Here is a 19420-nt window from a genome sequence, read left to right on the forward strand (position 1 = left end):
CAGGCCAGACACTGTCCCTCCTCACCTGGCCTGCCCTGTCCCGGGGTTTCTGATTGGCGAGTGTGGGCCGGGGCGAAGAACCACCTCCCCCTCCCCCGTGTCCACTAAACCCCCAGGGGACGCTGATGCTGCTCGTTCTAGGGAGTCCAACTTTGAGAGACACTAGGGAACTAAAAAAACCATCAATCAAAAAAAAAAAAAAAAAACCAGGCCAGCCTCCCATTACCTCCCTTGAAAGGAAGCCCTCCCCAGACCCTGGGGGGCACCGGGGGCGGGGCCGCGCGGAGGGGCTCACTCACCAATGCACTCGGTCTGGGTCCCGCTCCACTCCACGTCAGGTTGGCCAGGCAGGTGCGCATGGTGGAGCCCTGGGCGTGGTAGCCTTTCCTGCACCTGAAGAACACTGTGCTTCCCACCTGGAATGGGGACGGGATGAGGGCTCAGAGGTGCGGTGGGCGGAGGTCCCGGGCCATGCGGTGGGGGGGACACCCAGACCCAGTCCCTCTGGTGTCACCGAGCCCTTAGATCCAGTGAGCTGTGCGCACCAGAGGGGCTCCCTGGGGTGTTGAAAGTACAGTGTTCCTCTCATTTCCGCCTCACCTCTCTTCACTGCACTTTGTCCTAATTTCCCCAACCCGCCTTTTCCCTGCTGCTCCCATTTTAAGCAACGGATACTTATTAGCGAATTGCTGCTGTTGACACTTCTGGGCACTGGCTAACCCTGTTCCATCTGAGCTCCCTTCAAAACTCCATCCAGGCCGGGAGCTTCAGATGAAGTGCGTCTGCTCCCCGCCGCGTCTTTCCGCCAGGCCTCCTCCGAGCGAGCTGCCTCCCCCTGCAGCCTGTGCCTGGAGGTGCCCTGGGAGTTGCCAGGGGTCAGGAAGCGTGATTTCAGAGACCGAGTTACGGTCACGTGTGGAGAGATCGCTCATATCCAGAACACAAGACCAGGGCCTGGGTGAAGAAACCTGCCACGGAAGGTGGTCTGGGCTGGCAGGCGGCCCTGTGTGGGGTTGGGACCCACTGTGCCTGGAAACTCCGTTTCGAAGCCATGTGAGTGCTCTGCCCTGCGCTCCGAGACCCCTCACATGGGGGTACTCGGACCCTCTGCCTCTGGGCTGTCCCCTGTCCTGCCTGCGTCTCCCTCGTGGGACTCTGGGAGGCGTGATGGTGAGCAAAATGCCCAGAGGCAGTCACCCCTCGGAGGAAGGATGGTGAGAGTCGGAAACAGTAGCAGCTTCTCAGCCCTGGCCCCTAAGGACGAGGTCCGTATTTCTTTTAGAAAATGCACATTTATCTGAACTTCATGAGAAGAACTAGAACACAAGTCCAAAGTGGGATCAGGGGCTGGTCCCTGCCATTCTCCCCTGGAATCTGGCTGTGAGTTCAGGGAGACCTTCTGGTGACCTGCTGATGGGGGTCGGCAGGGGGGAGATGCAGGACCCTCGTCACCGGCAGGAGGAACACGGGGGCCTTCGGGAGAGGGGCCCTCCCAGCAGGACGTGCCTGGCCGCTGGGGGTGCAGCGGCACCAGCTGCCAGGGGTCCGTGAATTTACGGGGCCCGGCCAGAAGGAAAAGGGGAGCTGAGCACCCGCACTGAGTGACTGGCAGCACAGGACACAGGGACGGTCCCAGGCTGACGTGGCCCCTTCACGTGCGTGAAGCCGCAGCGCACCACGCAGACAGAAACAAGCGGCGTAACTCACAAAAACCCGCTGCACTCAGAACCCGCCAAGCCCCAACCCTGGTGGGAGGCTCCTTCTTTAAATGACCAGCAAACCTCACTCTGAGCCCCAATCTGTCACTCATGGGGGCACCACATGCCTTCGTCATCAGGGGTGAGGGGTGTCCTGTTCCCTTAGCTTCAGATGGACCACAGTGCACGGCCCAGCACCACCCCCGTCTGGTTTTCTGTCTGCAGGCTGCACACGGGCAGCTGAGGGACCGCGGGGACCCCGCTGACCGAGAATGGAGCGCCACAGTGGGACGTGGGAGAGTCAGCGCCTGCAGCCTTCTCTCTATTCCTGCCTCCGGTGCGGCCCGCCGCGTGCCAGACAGCCTGTCCCTGAGGCCTGGGGTGGCCACGGGGGGACCTGCTCACCTCAACCCTGGAGCCATGAGGGCTTCCTTCGCCGGGGGCGGGGGGGGCGCCACTGGGAGGTGCTGTGTGCGTCCCCCCAGTGCAGCAAGGGGACCTCGGTCTCGGTGGGGACTGGGGACAGGAGTAGGGGACAGAGAGAAAGGAATGCTTCCTGACGTGTGAGCAGGGAGCACAGCTGGCTGCTTTCAGGCCCGGGCCACCGATGGCCCTGGGTCCCTCAGTCACTGGACGGGGTCACAACGGTGCATCTGGAGCTGCTGACCTTCCACTTTCAGTGACTCCTCTCATGTTACCTGAAATGCTCATGTGCTTTTTATTTTAAAAAGTTCAGCGGATGTTGGAAAGTGGTATTGAGTTCGCTGGTAGTTTGTCAGCCCCGTGGTCCGGTAGCCCTCCCAGCAGGCGTAGATGACCGAGCTGGAGAACAGGATGCCATCGCTGCTGACAATCCTGCCGTGGATGGGTATGCCTGGGTTCCCGCAGGACACAGCTGTGAGGGGCAGAGACAGGGCATGGGGGTGTGAAGCCTCCTGAGGGTGCCAGGCCTGGGCCCCAGGGGCATCAGAGCGACGGTGGAGGGTGGTCGCTCTTCCCGAGGGGGTCAGCGTACGTCTCACTTTACGACTCACGCCATCGTTTTCTGTGTTACATTCTTACACTGCGTACATTGTGATACAGTTAGGTTATAGACAATGTACTGAGATTGTATATGTAGATGTTACTTTCTAATGCTCTGTATAACGTGATAAAAGAAGACATGGGTGCAAGGAGAGATGGCGCAGTAGAGCAGAAAAAGGTGAAGTTAAAGAAAACTTGAACCTGGCTGGTGTAGCTCAGTGGCTTGAGCACGGGCCTGCGAACCAGACAATCGCGGTTCGATTCCCAGTCAGGGCATATGCTCAGGTTGCAGGCAGGTTCCCTGCAGGCCAGTTCTCAGCAGGGGACGCATGAAAGGCAACCATACATTGATGTTTCTCTCCCTCTCTCCTTCCCTTCCCCTCTAAAGATATAATAAATAAAATCTTTAAAAAAAAGAAAACTTGACTGGCATTTTTTGTATTGATATTCTGCCAGCATATCCGTGTCCATTGATTTAATAACAAATATTCATCCACATGGAAACAGTTGTGTAATTTGTGTGACCACTGCACTCAAAAGTTGAGAGGCTTGCACGCAAAAAACCCCTCACACGCAGTGCCCGAGACCGGCACCAGCGATTTCTTGGACCCCAGACAAATCCGTGTCCCCCCCACCACTGTGCTAAGGCAGCCAGGCCCGCACGTGATGCAGTGTCTGTAAAGCATCTGTGGCATTTTGCTGTTGTCACTGGGTGTCTCCCCATCCCCGCCCTGCCTCTGCAAGGTGACAGTGAAGTACATTCACTCAAATCAGGACACAGGAAACCACCCCAAGTGACCTGTGGCACAGGGCGCTGCACACAGGCTGGCGGAGCCCTGGAAGTGGGGCGCACACGGAGACCTGCTTCTGCTGCATCTGCTGCATCTGCTGCAGAAACCCCGTCGGCGCCTCCACGCTCAGGCTGGCCGGTCCCTCACTCAGCTCCTCCCCACCGGCCACCGCAACATGTGACAAAAGCACCAACTGTGTCACCAGCAGGAGGCCAGGAGCCTGTTCAGGCTGTAAGCCCTCAGAGGGTGCGAATGGACGTCACGTGGCCCTTTGAAGCAGGTGTCTCCGTCTGCGCGGTCTGTTTTCTACTTCGTACGACTCTCCGACACGGGGTGGGGAAGGCAGCCTCGCCGTGCAACCGTCTGAACCCCTCTGGTCACGTCTGAGGGAATCGCATGTCTGACCGTGAAGCGGCCTTGAAGGCCCGGTTCACTCACCTTCACACGTAGGCTGCAGCCCTGACCAGGACCCGTTGAGCAAGCAGGTGCGCTAGGCGGAGCCGCGCAGCAGGTAGCCCACCTCGCAAGAGAAGCAGAGGAGGCTCTTGTCCTGAACTCGTCGCCGAGCCGGGACCCATGGGCCGGGGTCCCGGGGTCGCCGCAGAGCCCAGGGCTGTTTCCTGTGGGCCACAAACACACGAGGCAGAGCCCGGTGTGGTTAGACTCCGTTAAACCAGAGTCACAATCACCGAAACATGTGCCGGACAGGGGTCACGATTCCAAGGCCTTGCCGCGGGCCAGGGAGGGAGATTGTATCACAGCACAGAAACTGGTCTGTGTCCCCTGAACACCAGCCGTCTGCTGGGATGAGGCTGAGGCCGCCATCAGGACATCCGAGAGGAGACAGGACACCGGGCAGGTGGAGGTGGGGCCTGCCCACAGGAGTGTCTGTGTGAGTGCGGAGGGAACGTCGGGTCAGGGCCAGTGGGGACTCAAACGCAAGTCCAAGGGGGGTTTGATTCTTCCAAATTATGCCCAGGGTTGCTGAGTCCCTGCACATTCATTTCCATGAATGTTTATTTGACAAATGTTCATGGAAAATTAAGACAATTACTTTTTCAAGGACCATGAACAGAATTATCGACTGCAGACACAGGGGACACATGGAAGAATTCAGAGGAAACGCAGAAAAAGAACAAAGAGCAAACAGGGACATTCTGGGCCAGCGCCCAGCACAGGTGAAAGAGCAGCTCTGGACTCTGCGGGATAAAGCTGGACGAGCAGGTGATGAGCCCTGAGGATGAGGAGGATGGAACCGGGACAGACTCCTAGGCAGAGGGCAGGCTGTCAGCTCTGGTGTGTGCTGGGGGTCAGGGGTCAGGGGTCGAGGGTAGAGCAAACAAGGAAAAGAGAACAGACTCAAAGACTCTGACAACAGCCTGGTGATTGTAGGGGGGGGGTTATGGAGGTGCAGGAGGGCGCAAGAGCAATAAATAATGATAAAAATAAAATAAAATATTGACTAGTTAGAAAGACAATGATGATATATAATAAAGGCATATTTGACTAAAACAGAATTAATAATTTCTAAATAATTGTACTCTCATGCAGTGTTTCAAATAATTGCCCAGTTATGTCATCACTCACCCACACACTCATCACTCACCTGCACAGCCATCTCTCAACTGCACACTCATCACTTACCTGCACACCCATCTCTCACCTGTACACTCATCTCTCACCTGCACAGTCATCTCTCACCTGCACAGTCATCTCTCACCTGCACACTCATCACTCACATGCACAGTCATCTCTCAACTGCACACTCATCACTTACCTGCACACCCATCTCTCACCTGTACACTCATCTCTCACCTGCACACTCATCACTCACCTGCACAGCCATCTCTCACCTGCACACTCATCACTCACCTGCACAGCCATCTCTCAACTGCACACTCATCACTTACCTGCACAGCCATCTCTCACCTGCACACTCATCACTCACATGCACACCCATCTCTCACCTGCACACTCATCACTCACCTGCACAGCCATCTCTCACCTGCACACTCATCACTCACCTGCACAGCCATCTCTCACCTGCACAGCCATCTCTCACATGCACAGTCATCTCTCACCTGCACAGCCATCACTCACATGCACACTCATCACTCACCTGCACAATCATCTCTCACCTGTACACTCATCTCTCACCTGCACAGTCATCTCTCACCTGCACACTCATCACTCACCTGCACAGCCATCTCTCAACTGCACACTCATCACTCACCTGCACAGCCATCTCTCAACTGCACACTCATCACTCACCTGCACAGCCATCTCTCACCTGCACACTCATCACTCACCTGCACAGCCATCTCTCACCTGCACACTCATCACTCACCTGCACACCCATCTCTCACCTGCACACTCATCACTCACATGCACAGCCATCTCTCAACTGCACAGCCATCACTCACCTGCACACCCATCTCTCACCTGCACACTCATCACTCACATGCACAGCCATCTCTCACCTGCACAGCCATCTCTCACCTGCACACTCATCTCTCACATGCACAGTCATCTCTCACCTGCACACTCATCACTCACCTGCACAATCATCTCTCACCTGCACAGCCACCTCTCACCTGCACACACATCACTCACCTGCACAGCCATCTCTCACCTGTACAGCCATCTCTCACCTGCACACTCATCACTCACCTGCACAATCATCTCTCACTTGCACAGCCACCTCTCACCTGCACAGTCACCTCTCACCTGCACACTCATCTTTCACCTGCACACTCATCATTCACCTGCACAGCCATCTCTCACCTGCACACTCATCACTCAGAGTGTGATGGGCGTCAGATGTGATGAGTGTGATGTGACAGAGCATTCATGGGCGTCACCATCTTAGAACTGGCTAAGGCTTCTTTTCCGATAATGAGCTGTATGCTGCTGCTGTGTGGACACTGCAGCAGTCAGGTTCTCTGTGTAACTGGTTCTGATAGGAATACCTCTAGTTTTGAAAGCCATAAGCAGAGGTCCAAGGCTGACCATCTGATTTATAGGCTGACCAAGGCCTTCTAGACCTTGCAAGGCTGACCTGCAAGGTCTAAGCTTCAGGAAGGTAAAAAAAAAAAAAAAAAGTCCCTGCAAATCTAGGGACTTTTAGTAGAAGATGCCTGTAGGAAATGCCTATAGTTCTAGGGACTTTTAGCTGCCAGATACTGAGTTTAAGTAGAGTCCTTCCCAGTGTAAGAAAAGAACAGAGATTAAAACTAAATTATATAGATAGGTAAAAAGGCTATAAAAGGTTTGTGAATATTGCAAAAAGTCTGTGAGAAGTTATAAAAATAAATAGAGATGTAAAAGTTTTAAAAAGAAATTATGTAGAATTAGTAATAGAAGGTATAAGGCATGGAGATGCAATCTTAATAGGTATCAAAAGGAAAAGAATTTTCCATCACGCTTTGTATTTTTCTCCATACCTGACCCCTCCAGAATTTGGCATTTTGAAGAAATAATGACACTGTAAGGCTTCTTTGCATAAAACCAATAAGACCAGTCATTAATAGTAGTCTTGTTAACCAGGACTTTGACTGGAATGTCACGCCTGAAGGAGGCATATATAGGTCTGGTCATTACCAGAAAGCTCAGAGGAACTGGGATTGACCTGTGAAGCTAGTGAAAGCCCACGAGAAAAGCCTGGTACTCTGGTTAGTTGTGCGGTTCATACCAGTCTTTCCAGGGAAGGAATGGAGGTTGCTTTCCTGAAAGATGGTTAAAAAAGAACCTGAAGGCACAATAGAGGCTCAAGGATTTGAGTGAAACAATTGGTACAGGCGAAGCCTGATGGCAGGTGTGTGGCTCTGCTTCTGTGCCCTGAGGGGCGGACTGAGAAGTCAATCTAAGGGTTCCCTGTGTGAGTTCCACCAAAGCAGACTTAAGGATCATCAGTGATCCAGGCTGCTCTTGGTGTGTTTATGCAAACAAACAGTCAAAAATCAAAAGCAGTACCCAAAGGAGTCCCTGTAATGACAGTGAGGGTGATCTTAAGGAGAAAAACTGTAGTTCAAGGAAAATCACAATGCTCAGTATTGGACATCAGAATGGCGCAGCTAACTGTCTTGAAAGTTTGCTTTCATCTGAAAGTTAAAACCAGGTTTGTGATGTTACTGAAGATGTACTACAGGTGCAAAGGACCCTGCAATGGAATGTCTTCCCAAAAGGCAGTCTCACAGGCACAGAGAACGGTTTGGGGATTGTTGTGTGAATTAACCTGTGTGTTCTTCTGTTTTCATAGGGCGTATGCCTATGACCTGCCTATGCCTATGAGTGATTGGTTGCAATATAGACCTCAGAACCCCTCCCTGATAGTAGATCACAGGAGGAGAAAAATGATGAGGAAAGAAACCTCATTAATACTCTAAATCCAGGAAAAGGGGGGACTTGTTTATTCCTACAAAAATATATTATGCTTAAACAAGCAACTAGTGCTGTTTAGCATAAAAGGGGGGAATGATATGGGAAACTTTGAAAAACCTCTGTTTAACCTTTATTTGCCCAGGCCCCAGGCACCCTAGGGATAATGATGGGGCCGTCTGGGAGGGCGGGTGGCCGGATAGTCAGTAGGACTGGAACTAGCACCCCCGCTGATAGAACAAGTATCACATTCTGCTTCTGTACCCCACGTTTGTCACCTACACAGGAAGACCCCTAATCTGTATATTCCCCAAGAATCCTTTGTTCGAGGCTCAGAATTTGGATACTGACTCCTCTGGGCCCGTGCACGTTAAATAATAAACCTCGTACTCCAGAATCCCTCGGTGTCCAGTCGCTTCATTTTCCTATAACAGTAAGATGGTGACACCCACGAATGCTCTGTCCTCCAGGTGGTTCACTCACATGGCTCATCTATTTTACCTAGAATAGCAGTACCCTGACTCTGGTTCTGCCTACCTGCAAAGGTCCTAGGACTCCGGTTTAAGGAATCCTGGAAGCCCCCAAGGCCCCTTCTACCTGTGGGTGTGGAGGCACCACAAAGCTACTCTCCACCCATTGGGGTGGTTTACTGAGGCTGCAGTCACCAGTGGAGGCGGGGCAGAGGTCCCGCCGGACTCTGAAGGTGGGAGCCCTGCAGCTCCGTTTTCGGGAGTCAAGGAAGACTGGGTTAGTCTCCCTCCCTGTGAACGACTCCAGATCTCTGGCCAGTCCCTCCCCTCCACCAGGGGAGTGGGCGAGTCTCTGAAGCCCTGTGGCAGTCTGGTCTGGGTCCAAGCCAGCTAGGCTGAGGGCTGTAGGCGCCTGTAAACCTGGCTTTTGTCACCTGCCAGTGGGCTCCTTCTTTTTCCTTTCAGAGTAGACAAAGAGCAAAATCTGAAACACAGTTTCAAAACAACATATAGGTAGAGGCACTCTCTTGCACCAATGGGGTCACTGGTGCCTTGCAGGGGCACGCTGCTTTGTCTCTGGCTGAAGCACACAGCAGACCCAACTAATCCTTCCTGGGCAGCAAAGATTAAACAGTAGATAACATTTCAAAGAGGTCTGAGGGAGTGTCTGTCAGGAAGAGACTTGCAGAAACCCTGGGAACACACCCATCCCCCCCCCCTCGGACCCTTATCATATCAGTGAAAGCACTCCTAGCAGAGCAGATTTCACAGCTTTATCAGTAAGTCTTTGTGATGCCAGATTTTCCTTAACTCTACCAAGGCAAGGGAGCTGCACCTCTCCCCAGCAGGCATTCAGGCCTAAGGTGATCGAAGTCAGAAAGTGCTTCTCTCAGAATACACGGGGACTCAGGGCTTTGTCAAAGCTGGGGGGCGGGGGGGGGGGGGGCGAGAGTCCATTGCTCTTTGTTGTACCCCTCCCAAGTCCCTCCATGAAGGCTTCCCAGGCGATCAAGCCTGGCCCAGACAGGCCCCCCCCCTCAGTGAGGGGTCCCACCCACCGCCCACCCGACTTCCGACCAAGCTCTGGGGGCAGGGAGAGGAACCCGAGGCGGCGCCTGCCACCAGGGACAAGCCTTGTCCCCTGCTGCTGGCATTCTAGAGGTTGTCTCTCGCCCTTTGCCCCAAGGGGTAGAGGTACAATTCCTAAAATCAGGCAGAGCGGTCAGCAGTATTTCCCTATTTTTGTTTATAAAATTAAATCAAAATAGGTCTGTGAAATCTGCTATTTGCTATTCTCGAATGCAGTCCCTTTAAGTTGGTAGGAAAAGTCTCTTAGGTGACCACTCCAGGGGTGTTGGTTGGAATTCCACACAGCTTGGAGAAATCTGGATCAGGAGTGTCTATGTGTGGAGAGGCGTCACCCGCTGGGGAAGGCTTTTCTGTGATGTGGCTTCACTCTCATTGCCTGCAGTTCTAAAGGTCATTCTGAAAAGCAAACAGCATACCCTCTTCTCCAAGTTAAGAGTTAAAATGGCCAATAAAATTAAACTTGGGGGAAAGGCTCAAGACTCTTTTAAAAGTATGATGAGCCCGTTTCACAATTGCCAGACCAGTTGGATTGTAAGGTCTTTATTGGCAAATATCTTAGAACTCAAAATTCCTCACACCACAAGACGCGGCACTAGAAAACCAGCTTCAATGCTACCAGCCCCGCAGGCTCACTGAAATCTTACCTGTTGCTAGGAAACAGCGGGGGGGGGGGGGGGGGGGCATAGCCACTCTAGTCAGCGTTCTAAATCTCTTTGGTGGTAGCGCAGTGGTGAAGTCCGCCCAGGGGTCCTGACGCTGCATCTTTACTCTCACCTTTGTGACTCTACTCCTCTTCTTCCTCCCTTGCGGGGGTATGGGAGCCCGGAACCCCACGTGGCAACGGGTCACCACCGGGGACACACATTTGCTGGGGCGCGCCCGGGCGTGACGTGGCACAGGGGGGTCCACAGTGCAGCGCTCGAGGTGGAGGGCACTCCCGAAGAAGACCGAGGCTTGGCGCCAGCCAGCGGGGAAACCTCCTCCTGCCCTAGGCCCGACAGCGCGACCAGCCCAGCCGGTGCGCACTGGGGACAGTCCGCCCTGCCCCTAGCCACACCGGGCCCCTGGCTTCCACCCGCAGACCCTGTCTCTGTGGCTGGGGATGGGAGAGCGGTCGCTCCGGGAGGGGAGGCCCGGCCCTTTGGCAATCTCGATTGTCCAGGCTCTTGACCTGAGGAGATAGCCCCCCTCCCGGCCTGCCTGCCACCTGGGGTGCCGATCGGAGGAAAGGGGAGGGGGTCACGCAGCCCTTGCTGGGTGAGCGCACTTTTTCAATCAAAGAAATTCTTTTCTGAATTTTGGGTTTACTTATATAGCTGAGAGGGCTCAGAGCGCTGGATATGTGCTTACCCGCTGAGCCCCAAGATAGGGTGCAGACACACAAAGGACAGGGGCACATTCACTCACACTTTCACTCTCAGGCACTCTGAATTTAAACAATCCCTCTCACCTAATTCTCCGGCTGTTTGGACTCAACCAATCAGCCCCCGGTGGTCGGATTCAGTATGAATCTGATCCAGAGCCCTACCCGAGTGAGGGCCAGGTGGTTGGGCTCACCATGAACCCAACCCAGATTTCTGATTTGAGGTGATCAGCCTCTGTTCGGTCTCGGGTCAGGTCCCCGGGGCCCTTACCGATTTGGCGCCCCTGGTCTCAGGTCAGGTTGTAGTCCAAAAACCCTCACTTCCCGTCTAGAGTACAGGCTGGCGGTCGTGGGTTCCAATCGGACGGGGGCCTGAGAAATCTCAGGGCACGTGCAACCCCTGTTTCTCTGGTTGGAACTCCGGCCACTGTTCCCTTATCCAGCCGGAGGCAAGTTGCCTGAATTTGTGAAAGGTCGCTTCCTGGCCAATGCACCAAATGTTGCAGGAAAATGAAGCGACTAGACAACGAGGGATTCAGGAGTACGAGGTTTATTTAACGTGCGCGGGCCCAGAGGAGTCAGTGTCCAAATTCTGAGCCCCGAACAAAGGATTCTTGGGTTTTTTATAGTTTACAGGGTCTTCTCGTCTACGTAGCAAAGCGGATACAGAAGCGGAATGAGGAAGTTAGTTCTAGCTATGGGGCAGAAGCAGAGTACAAAGGCCAAATTCGAAGGTCAGTTTTTAACAGCAGGGGTGTTCATCTCAGTCCTAGCTAATGCACTATTGTTTACTTATCCTAGACAGCCCCATCATTCTCCCTAGGGCGCCTGGGGCCTGGGCAAATACAGGTTAAACAGAGGTTTTTCAAAGTTTCCTATATCAGCAGTGTGGAATGAACAATGAGATAGTACAAACTCCTGAACCTGCTGCAGCTGAGAGATCATGAACGTTTGCCCTCCACGGTCAGCATTCTTTTTCTTGACTCTGTTTTGGCCTGTTTCTGCTGGGTTTGGTAAAATTTTGAAGTTTGCATTCAGAGAGACAAGGGTTTTATCTTACTGAATCACAGGGTTGTTTAAAATGGGAGGAACTGGTTCAGCTCCTACCTCTAGCCTCTGGCAACAGGGGCCTGGCAAAGGGCCCCAAGTCCAAAATCTGGCCTTGGTGTCCTGGTTATAGATCTGCAATCTGGGTCCAGGGTCTGTGCTTCAGAGTCAAAATGTATTCGGTTGTGGGTCTATAGTCTTGCACCTCTTAGGATGTGGCTTTGTGTCCTGGGTTTGCATGTGAGGTCCATGTGCAGATGAAGCTTTTGGTTTTGGTGAATGGAATCTGGTATTAAAGGTCCAATGTCAGTCCCTGGCACCTGGTGTTTGGCGTTTGGACCTCATGGTCTGGCTTGAGCGAGGGCACATAGCTCTGGGTTTGGGGCTTTGGGCTTGGAGTCCTGGTTTTGGTTTGGATCCACTCCAGGGTGCAGGATTGGGAGTCAAAGGTCTGTGTTCAGGATCCTGAGTTTGGCTCTGGTGTCTGGTGTCTGTGGACAGATGATCATTGTGTCCAATTCAATGCCAGTATGAATCCCAAGTGTATGGAGTTGAGGTAGGTTTGTAAAAAAAAAAAAAGTAGGAAAATTCCTTGGCAAGTAGAATGGAAAAAGTGAGTTTGATAGCTACATAAGACCTAGCAATTTACAGGCAGGTAATAAATCTGAGGCCCTTATCTTCCCTGACCAAGGGCATTTGAGAGCAAATGGTTCACACACTCCAGACCACACAGGGGAAGACCCACCTCAGTCCCAGCCCTTCTCTGGTGACTTTTATGAAGGAGAAAGTCACCAGAGCAGGATCCCGATCACTCTGTGTGCTCGCTTTGTTGCATGAGCACATCAGTGATACCCCTGGCCCCGGAAGGCTGAGTATTCTCTGCAGATTGCTCTTCTAAGACCTCCTCTAAAGTCCTCAACATTACAAAACAGGTAAAACCCTAAAAAAAGGACCCAGCATGTGCTGTTCATTGAGTTCACATGCACCTTCCCTTCTCTTCTCTGCTGTTTATCTTCACTTTGTTTCTCCTTATCTCCAAAGGTCCCTGGGACTTGCAGGCAGGGGAGCTGTGGGCAGCGGCAGCTCCTCCCGGGCTCACCCCCTGATCCTGTCTCCAAGGACCTTCTTTGCATCTAAATTTCTGTTTCTCAAGAAGCAGATGCTCCTATGCTCACTCTTGTTGCTCTGATTGTGCCTCTTCTCTCTGAAGCCCTTTCTTTGTTTCACTCTCCTTAGATTTAATATACAAACTCTCAAAATTCCCTAGCTTTATGTTGTGAAATTTTGCTGCAGGAGGTCAAGAACCTACACACATAAGACCTTTCCAGGGCAAATCGCTTGGGTCCAGTCCCTTTTCAGTGACAGAACAACCAAATCTTGTGTATTTGTTTACCTGTGGATGGACATTTGAATACTTTCTACCTTTCAGTTCTTAGTTACAGTGCTGTTATATATAATCATGTACAAGTTTGTTATAACATCTGTCTTCAATTTCTCAGATTGTATTTCAAAGTACAGTTATTGAACAGAGTAGGATAATTTTTTTGAGGAAATGTCAAACCATTTTATACAAGGTCTGCAATATTTTACATTTATGAAAGAAATGGTCAATTGTTCTCATTTTTGTTTGTGATCATAAACATTTCTCAGTTTTGCTTTCTCATTATAGCCTTTGTAGTATCTGGGAAGGGGCATTGTGCTGTGATGTAGCCATGGAACATCTTCTCTGGTATTTTTTTTTTACCACTTCTATGAATGTCTTCTCATTAGAAGGGACTATTCAAGTATTTTAAAAATATAGATGTCTGCCTTGGTGGTATGGCTCACTGGTTGAGCTCCTACCTGTAAACCAAAGGGGTCTCTGGTTCAATTCCCGGTCAGGGCACATGCCTGGGTTGTGGGCCAGGTCCCCAGTAGGGGGCATGTGAGAGGCAACCACAGATTGATGTTTCTCTCCCTCTTTTTCATCCTCCCTCACCCTCTCTAAAAATAAATAAATAAAATGTTTAAAATAATATAGGTGTCTCTTCATTGATTAGTCATAAAGTTCTTTGCTGTGGAAGAAAGAGTCTGATCGAAAGTATAATGTGCAACCATTTTCTTCAATTCCATGGATGGTCTTCTTATGCTGTGAATAACTTCTCCTGCTACCCAGAATTTTTTAAACAGGAGGACACCACATTTACTTTCATCAATTTTGCTTTGGAAGGGCATGCCTTGATATGGAAGCAGCAGCCTCATGCATTTCAGGTCTTAAGTGCATCATCATTGCATTATTTAATTTGCTTGATTTAATGTAACTTGTTTCACAGAAACCTGCTTTATGGTTTTAGACATGAGATGATTACATTTCAAGGGTTTACAGGTTTAAACAGGAGGAAAGACTGTTCTCTGGAGTATGATGTCCAGAGTCAGGCATCTGGAGTCAGGGACAGGCTTAGGACACCTGATCTGGTGTCTGGTGCGTGGCACGGTTAGTGGCTAGGATTAGGGGTTGGGGTTGCAGTGGATACCATGACTTATCTTTAACTTTATTTGAAACCATCATGTCATACTGTATCACGACAGGTGTACTATCAGCATATGATAAAAAAAAAAAATCTCACCATAAGTGGTAAATGTATGGTTGGCCATTTTCACAGAGAAGAAGCATGAGCATAAGCAACATTTTCTGTCCCTTTGGCTTAGTCTTTTCAAGAAAGGTACAAGGGCAACTGTAAGGCAAGAAAAGATCTGTGGTTTGTGTGGAGAAGATGCTGTGACTGACTGAATGTGTCAGAAGTGGATTGCAAAGTTTAATGCTGGAGATTTCTCCCACAGGTAGGCAGGCCAGGTGCAGTGGAGAGCCCTCAATGGCAGATGTTCACTGAGGACAGATCACATCATGGCAGGAGGGAGACAGCAACATGTTGAAAGTGTCGTAATCAGGCTCCGAAAATCATTTGCACCAGCTTGGTTACATGAAGTGCTTTGCTGTTTGGACTCCACAGGAGTTAAGCAGGATGATGGGGGACCTTCATGAGTGGATTTCCACAAGTGGTTCTCCACTGAAACATAAGGGAAATGTTCTATTTCCATGAAGATTGTGTGTGTGGGGTGGGGAGTGAATCTTTGGTATTTGAGAATAATGTGGAATGAGAGAGATTGTGGGCAAACAAAGGAACTACCACTTGCCCCTCCAAAGGGCAGTCTTCACCCAAAGGAGGTGATGATGCCCTTGTGATGAATTCGGGAGGAAGTCCTGCAGTGGGAGCTGGTTTCAGAAAGCCAGCAGGTTACTAGCAACAGGTACTGCTCCCCATCAGACCAACTGAAAGCTCCACCTGAGGAAAAGAGTCTGGAATTTGTGAGCAGAAGATGTGGAAGGTTAGGGTTAGGTGAGAGAGCACATATTTCTTTGGTGACCAGGGAAAATGGTTCCAGCCTGGCTGCGCAGTCCTGATTCCTCCAGAGTACTTAGAAGACCTTGCTCCTTCCCATGGCCATCTAGTTTGTCTCTCTGAATTCTTCTTTATGGAAAGAAATTTCTATTCCCTGGAAGACTGCATAAGACATCTGGAAGAGCTCTCTGCTTCAAAGAGAACAATGTTGTGGGGCGATGGAATGATGAAATCGCATGAAGGTGGCAGAGACCAGTGGAAGAAAACAGTGATGACATTGTGCAGTTCTGTTGTGGGGGGACAGGGAGGTGTACCCATCTTTGCAACTCAAGGTAAAAAGCCAAGGGATCTTTCAGCCAGGCCCTTAGTGGGATATGCATTGTATCTGTCTGTCTCTGCTGCCATCTCGTGGTCATTTTCGGGGAATGACACCTTATTGCAGGTCCACAGGAAAAGTGGGTATAGTGTATCATCTAGGAATGTGGTATCCAATGATATTTAGATGTACATTTCATCACATTAAAAAAAAACTTTTTAGTAACCCTTTGTTACTCATTTCTAGATAGACTGCAGTTAGTGTCAGCAATATGCTTTGCATAATTTCAATGTTTTGAAGTTTGTTGAAACTTGCTTTACACTACAATATGACCACTGAAAAAGTGTTCCAAGTGCGCCTCTCTTCTGCCATCTGGTGTTCACGTTGGGAAAATACCTTGGTGCAGATCAGAAGGAACCGTTGGGTATAGTGGGTCATCCCTAAATGTTGAATCCAACTTTGCTGCTCATGTTAAGTATATATATATTATTATTATTTATTTATTTATTGTTAGAGAAGGGGGAGGGAAGGGAGAAAGACAGAGAGAGAAACATCGATGTGTGTAAGAGATACATCAATGAGTTGCCTCTCACACACCCCAAACTGAGAATCTGGCCTGCAACCCAGCCATGTGGCCTGACTGGGAATCCAACTGTGACCATTTGGTTCAGAAGCCTGTGTGCTCAGTCTACTGATCCACAACAGCCAGGGGTCATGTGAAGTTTTTTTATATCTCTACAGGGTTTTTTGGGGGGGAAGTAAACAAGGCTGCAGCTTTGATCCCTGATCAAACCACATGCAAGACTCAAGCAATGGCTCTGACTGGTGTGGCTCAGTGGGCTGGGCATCAATCTGCCTGCAAACCAAAAGGTCACCAGTTCCATTCCCAGTCAGAGCACATACCTGGGTTTGAGGCAGAAGATGGTCAGGAGGAAACTTTGGAGGTGCTCCAGGGCTAAGAGAAAGGACATCGATACAGGACAGAGACCCTGTTCTAAGACCACTTGTTCCTGCTTTCTGGAAAAGCACCAAATCATGGTGAATCATAACTGCACCTGCACAAAAGATGCTACATGACCCTTGCTTTATTATATTAGCATTATAATAAATCAGCCTTTGGGACCCCCTCCCCTGGTGGTCAATCAAGGAAGATCATGGGAGACCACATGCGCAGTAGCTTTAAAGTAATAGAACTACATGTACACGGGCAATAAAACCCTGCCAAAACTAGCCAAGAAGTATCGCCCTGTAAGTATAGAATCCCTCCAGCTCCTGAGATCAATCTGTTTGGAGTCAGCCTGCTCCCATGTTCTGCAGAGTGTACCGTCGCTTAAAAAATCTGCTCTCCGTCTGTGACGAACAGATGTCTGTCTGCTTTAAACTCTCTATGTTCTGTTCAGTTCTTTGCTTGCAATCACTGGATGTCTGCCTGTCTGCTATAAACTCTCTGTGTTCTGTTCAGTTCTTTGTTTGCAATCACCGAGAACCTGGTTACCTGTGCCCACCTGTGACAGGTTGTGGGCCAGGTCCCCAGTTGGGAGCATGTGAGAGGTAAAGGATAGATGTTCCAAATGAAAAATAAGTCAATAAATTTAAAAAAACTAAACGAAACACAATTTCTATGTGGATCTGTATATATTAATGGACCCTGTATTCTTTTCCATCAATCTGTCTATTCATAAGGCATTAATCCAGTGTTGTACTTACTGTAGTTTCATAATACAATACACCTTTTAATTCTTCCTTATTTAAACAGGTAAAGTTAAACTGAGCTTGTTTTACTTTTAAAAATTTTGCTGAGCCCTGGCCAATGTGGCTCAGTCTGCTGGAGCATTGTCCTGTTAGGTAGGATAGAGAGCAAACTAAGGAAAGGAGGAGGAGGGAGACATGTCTCACCCACTGACACAGCCGTCCTGAGCTGGATTTGGTAATAGTGCCAGGTGTTCAGAATATCACAAGAAACACATGGAGGAGGAGGGAATTCTATGTATTGTTTCCACTGCCTGGGAAAGAAAGCTCTGGAATTAAACTGTATGTTAATTCCAAGGTCCGGTTGGTAGGTGGGAGGGTGACCACAGTGCCCAAAGAAGAAGCCCACAAGGCAACTTTGGTTACTTGCTTACTTCTGGTCACCATCTGTTTTACAAGGGAGTAGCTAATGTTTACAGAAAGCCCATAAATAATTTTGGGTAACTGCCCCAGCTTCAACCAGCTCCTGTCACGTATTTATTTTATAAGAGGAACAAATGGGGTCTGGGGAGAGATAAGGATTTGGGCTAACAGACCCCCACACATACCTGCATTTGGGTAGTCACTTGCCCCATGGAAGCTGGCACGACCTTTACCCACCAATTCATATGTAACTTCTTCACCCCCAGCTTGCCAACTACCTAATTCCTCAGGACCAAGGACCTGAGGCTCTTGCCACCCTTGCCCTTACCTGTTGCCACCCTTATATTGCCCTACCCAGAATCTATGCCTCTCACCCCCACTTTGGGAAGGCCCGTTCTCTTCCATGGGAACATATCACTAGTAAACCCTGCTTACTCACTAATAGGCTGTCTGATCTGTAATTCTTTACTGCATCAGCAAGGAGAACTGAGTTTCTCCCAAAACAATTCTATAAAATGAAAGGTTGTAGTTCAAGCTCTAGTCAGGGCACAGGCCTAGGTTGTGGGTTTGGTCCCCAGTGGGGAGACAACCATTCGATGTTTGTCTTTCACATCGATTTTTCTCTCCTTTCCCTTCCCTTCTCTCTGAAATCAATAAGCATGTCCTCAGATGAGGAATAAAAATTTCTTTTGCTGATATTTTAATCTAGATCACATTACATTTCTAGGTAATGGGGAAATGGAGATCATTATATAATTTTCTCTCCAAGAACATGCTGTTCCTTTCCTGTTGTTCAAGTGTCTTTTTGAAAAAACAATTTTATTTACTTAAGAGAGGGGATGGGAAGGGGAAAAAGAGAGAGAGAAAAAAAAAACCATTTATTAGTTGCATCTCACATGCCCCCAAATGGGGACTGAAACTTCAACTCAGGTACATGCCGGGATCGGTAATCAAGCTGGTGAACTTTAGATCAACAGCACAGGGATCATCCTTCCAGGTTATGTGGGTGGGTGTTCACCCTTTGGTAAACCCACTCCAGCAGGAATGGGGGTGGGTCATGCTTAGGTCTCGCTCATGCAGGAGAGGGTCTGATGGGGTCCTCACTATGTTTGACATCTCTGTGTCTTGAACTCAGCTCTGGTTGTAAGAAAAGTGTGGCCTCTGCGAGCTGTTAGCACCCTTCCTTATGCTTATGCAGATGTAGATGTTTACCCTCTCCTCACCTTGAGTCTTGCTGGACTCCCACACATTGGCTGCATGGAAAATTTTGTGCTCTTGGGCCACTGTGCACATTATCTGGGAATGGATGGCCAGGAATGACCAACATTGTGCATGTCCATTATCCCATCAAACTTCATAAAGTTCAAAGATACAATAAGTAATAATTTTGAGATGGTGTCAGCGGTGCATTAAAATCTGTGGGGCCTAGATACAAAGAGAGTGCATTACAGAGTCTGCTGTGTTGTGGGCTTCATGACTGCAATGTGCAGATTGGGTGCACCAGTCACAGGAGAAACTCAGTTCTTGCCAACGCAGAAAAGGATTACAGATCAGCAAGTGTATTACCGTGCAAGCAGGGTTTATTAGTGACACATTCTCATGGAAGAGGACAGGTCTTGCTGAGGTGTGGGTGAAATGGAAGAGCACCAAGCCCTTTGTTCTGAGGACTTATAAAGTGGGTGGGATGGTGAGGCGGGGGGAGGAATTTACATATTCGTTGGTGGGTAAATGTGGTACCAGCTTCCAAGGGGATGG

The 19420-nt window shown here is 49.8% G+C and overlaps 1 long non-coding RNA gene across 1 annotated transcript; it reads right to left on the reverse strand.

Annotated features, from left to right (window-relative positions):
• Window positions 1–305: 305 nt before the first annotated feature.
• On the reverse strand, window positions 306–11489 carry LOC128627941 (uncharacterized). Its single transcript, XR_008392244.1, has 4 exons — window positions 11082–11489; window positions 3950–4131; window positions 2396–2592; window positions 306–416 (listed from the first exon to the last, which is right to left on the reverse strand). It is a non-coding gene; the product is annotated as an uncharacterized LOC128627941 (long non-coding RNA).
• Window positions 11490–19420: the final 7931 nt, after the last annotated feature.

This window comes from Artibeus jamaicensis, unplaced genomic scaffold, assembly GCF_021234435.1.
Source record: "Artibeus jamaicensis isolate MK-2021 breed Jamaican fruit bat unplaced genomic scaffold, CSHL_Jam_final contig_490, whole genome shotgun sequence".
NCBI classification, from domain to species: domain Eukaryota; kingdom Metazoa; phylum Chordata; class Mammalia; order Chiroptera; family Phyllostomidae; genus Artibeus; species Artibeus jamaicensis.